The sequence below is a fragment of the Astatotilapia calliptera genome, chromosome 22, assembly GCF_900246225.1.
Source record: "Astatotilapia calliptera chromosome 22, fAstCal1.2, whole genome shotgun sequence".
NCBI classification, from domain to species: Eukaryota; Metazoa; Chordata; class Actinopteri; order Cichliformes; family Cichlidae; genus Astatotilapia; species Astatotilapia calliptera.
In genome coordinates, this window is record NC_039322.1 from 567,501 (window position 1) to 571,715 (window position 4,215).

The window sequence follows — 4,215 nt, forward strand, 5'->3', positions numbered from 1 at the left end:
TGAGTTTCTGAAAGCCATAAACATCTCTCACCGTCTCCGGTTTGGGAAAACACACAAACAGAATGTATTAAAACCAAGATGTGAGTCCTCTGTTGTCTGAAACACGAGACGCGTGTCTTTGAATACAACACGAGCAGCTGTGGAAACTGGCCTCGCTGTAAATACATGATGATGTTCTACACTGTAAACTGTTTGTGTGACATGTTTCTTTTAATTTTATATATATATATATATATATATGTGTGTGTGTGTGTGTGGGGGGGGGTTTATGATTCTGTTTTTAATGTTTACAAAAACTCTCTGTATGAAATAACATTTGTATAAATACTAAAATACTAAATGAGAAAATAAATGAAAATCATGTTTTTGAAAAGCCATAAAAATTGTCAAAATATTTTCCTAACTTCTTCCCGTTTCTTGTGTTTCCTTTTACTATGAGGCTTTTTTTGAACAACCAATCAAAGTCTGTATGTGTTCAAACTGTCCAATCACAGCATGTGTGCCTGCATGCCTGTGATGACTCAGGTGAAGAACACCTGAGGGCTTGGGGGACCGTGTCTCTCACCGGCACGCCCGAGTGAAATCAATCTGCCGCAGCGCGTCATTGTTCTGCAGGTTTAAAGCTGACCTTCTGTTGTGTTGGAGCACGATCACATGAAACACGGCTACAGTTTCAGATAACGAGGTCAGCAATCCCCGTGAGCAGGCTGCTCTAAACCCTGCTTATCACAGCTTTTCCTACTTTTGCCTCTTTGTGATATAACACAGAGGGGGTGGTCCCTGCTCTTTCAATGTGAGGTTAAATGAAGGAACCCTGTGAGAGACAAATGACTCTTCCTGCAGATGGTTTGTCTCTCCCTTGTTGCACAATCTGACTTGCAAAACACAGACCTGCAACAAACTGGTTGGGACTCTGCATTCCTGTCGGTCAGGTTCGCGATAATCATATCAAATTCTTATAGTCACAAGTCACAGTTTTCCAACATCCGGCTCCAGAACCCACATTGCTATTTAAACTGGCCTGCTTTAATGGTGCCACTGAAGTAGACTGTTTCCAGTCGCTCTCTGTAATCCCTCTCTGGCTGTGCGTCCGAACAGAAATCAAATTATTGATCAGATCATTGCATTCATACTCCAAAAATGATCCTGCTGCCAGCAGAGGCCACGCCACCGCTGGATCAGACCCTGGAGAACAACCTCAGACACAAACTGGATGGATGGATGGATGGATGATGCATAGATGGATGGATAGATGGATATATGGATATATGGATGGATGGATGGATGGATGGATAGATGATGGATGGATGGATGGATATATGGATGGATGGATGGATGGATGGATGGATGGATAGATGATGGATGGATGGATGGATATATGGATGGATGGATGGATGGATGGATGGATAGATGATGGATGGATGGATGGATGGTTAAGGTCTGGGGTTCAAAGGATGTGTGGAATCAGCTTTACACATACAGGGAGTGCAGAATTATTAGGCAAGTTGTATTTTTGAGGAATAATTTTATTATTGAACAACAACCATGTTCTCAATGAACCCAAAAAACTCATTAATATCAAAGCTGAATGTTTTTGGAAGTAGTTTGTAGTTTGTTTTTAGTTTTAGCTATTTTAGGGGGATATCTATGTGTGCAGGTGACTATTACTGTGCATAATTATTAGGCAACTTAACAAAAAACAAATATATACCCATTTCAATTATTTATTTTTACCAGTGACACCAATATAACATCTCCACATTCACAAATATACATTTCTGACATTCAAAAACAAAACAAAAACAAATCAGCGACCAATATAGCCACCTTTCTTTGCAAGGACACTCAAAAGCCTGCCATCCATGGATTCTGTCAGTGTTTTGATCTGTTCACCATCAACATTGCGTGCAGCAGCAACCACAGCCTCCCAGACACTGTTCAGAGAGGTGTACTGTTTTCCCTCCTTGTAAATCTCACATTTGATGATGGACCACAGGTTCTCAATGGGGTTCAGATCAGGTGAACAAGGAGGCCATGTCATTAGTTTTTCTTCTTTTATACCCTTTCTTGCCAGCCACGCTGTGGAGTACTTGGACGCGTGTGATGGAGCATTGTCCTGCATGGAAATCATGTTTTTCTTGAAGGATGCAGACTTCTTCATGTACCACTGCTTGAAGAAGGTGTCTTCCAGAAACTGGCAGTAGGACTGGGAGTTGAGCTTGACTCCATCCTCAACCCGAAAAGGCCCCACAAGCTCATCTTTGATGATACCAGCCCAAACCAGTACTCCACCTCCACCTTGCTGGCGTCTGAGTGGGACTGGAGCTCTCTGCCCTTTACCAATCCAGCCACGGGCCCATCCATCTGGCCCATCAAGACTCACTCTCATTTCATCAGTCCATAAAACCTTAGAAAAACCAGTCTTGAGATGTTTCTTGGCCCAGTCTTGACGTTTCAGCTTGTGTGTCTTGTTCAGTGGTGGTCGTCTTTCAGCCTTTCTTACCTTGGCCATGTCTCTAAGTATTGCACACCTTGTGCTTTTGGGCACTCCAGTGATGTTGCAGCTCTGAAATATGGCCAAACTGGTGGCAAGTGGCATCTTGGCAGCTGCACGCTTGACTTTTCTCAGTTCGTGGGCAGTTATTTTGCGCCTTGGTTTTTCCACACGCTTCTTGCGACCCTGTTGACTATTTTGAATGAAACGCTTGATTGTTCGATGATCACGCTTCAGAAGCTTTGCAATTTTGAGACTGCTGCATCCCTCTGCAAGATATCTCACTATTTTTGACTTTTCTGAGCCTGTCAAGTCCTTCTTTTGACCCATTTTGCCAAAGGAAAGGACGTTGCCTAATAATTATGCACACCTGATATAGGGTGTTGATGTCATTAGACCACACCCCTTCTCATTACAGAGATGCACATCACCTAATATGCTTAATTGGTAGTAGGCTTTCGAGCCTATACAGCTTGGAGTAAGACAACATGCATGAAGAGGATGATGTGGACAAAATACTCATTTGCCTAATAATTCTGCACTCCCTGTACAGTGTATTTGCAGCCCATAGATAACATTGTAATAATAAAACAATATTTATATTTTTTAGGAATGACTCATTTTTACACACAGCTCCCAATTAGACAACGGAGTGAGGAGAGAACAGGCCTCATCTGGCCTTGAAGTGCGTGCTATTTCATGACAGAGTAATCCTCAGAGTTACCTGTGGATTTGGGAGCTGTTCACTGGAACACTTAATGAGCTCCAAAGAGATGTCAGTGCAGGTGAGGGAGCCGTCATCACGCTGGAACAACAAACCGAACCCACGAGAGAGCAGAGAAAGACGGCACGCACTGCCTGGACCGTTTCACCACATTCAGCACACACACACATTCAGTTCTTCAACGCAGCAGATGTCACAGATATGACAGAGTGTGTGAAAAATGTTCTTCCTCATACACACCACTTTACATCACGACACCAACTCGGAAGAAATCCCTGCTGCAAAAGTATTTAGACAAAACCACTGAAGCATGGCCGTGGTTTTGTCTACATACTTTTGGTAAAAGATGAAAGTTCTTGTACTGCAGAGGTCACAGTGGTTCTTTGGTCACATTTTACCATCATTCTAATGAAAACAGTGTATTTGGAGGAGTGTGTGCAGCACTGAACACGTCCTGGTGTTCTCTCTTATCTTGTCATCTGTTACACCTGCAAACTGAAAACCTGGTGACAAAGAACACAGGTCAAACTTTGCAGGAAGCTGTGACGGGAGATCAGATTAGCTGCATGTTTGAGGTTTGGCTCAGTGTTCTGTGGAAGTGAGTTACACACACACACAAACAAACACACAGAAACAAACACACACACACACACACACACACAGAAACACACACAGACACACACAAACAAACACACACACACACTTAAACAAACACACAGAAACAAACACACACACACACACACACACACACACACACAAACACAGACACAGACACAGAAACAAACAAACACACAAACAAACTAACACAGACACACACATACAGTGGGGCAAAAAAGTATGTAGTCAGCCACCGATTGTGCAAGTTCCCCCACTTAAAATGATGACAGAGGTCAGTAATTTGCTCCAGAGGTACACTTCAACTGTGAGAGACAGAATGTGAAAAAAAAATCCATGAATTCACATGGTAGGATTTGTAAAGAATTTATTCGTAAATTAG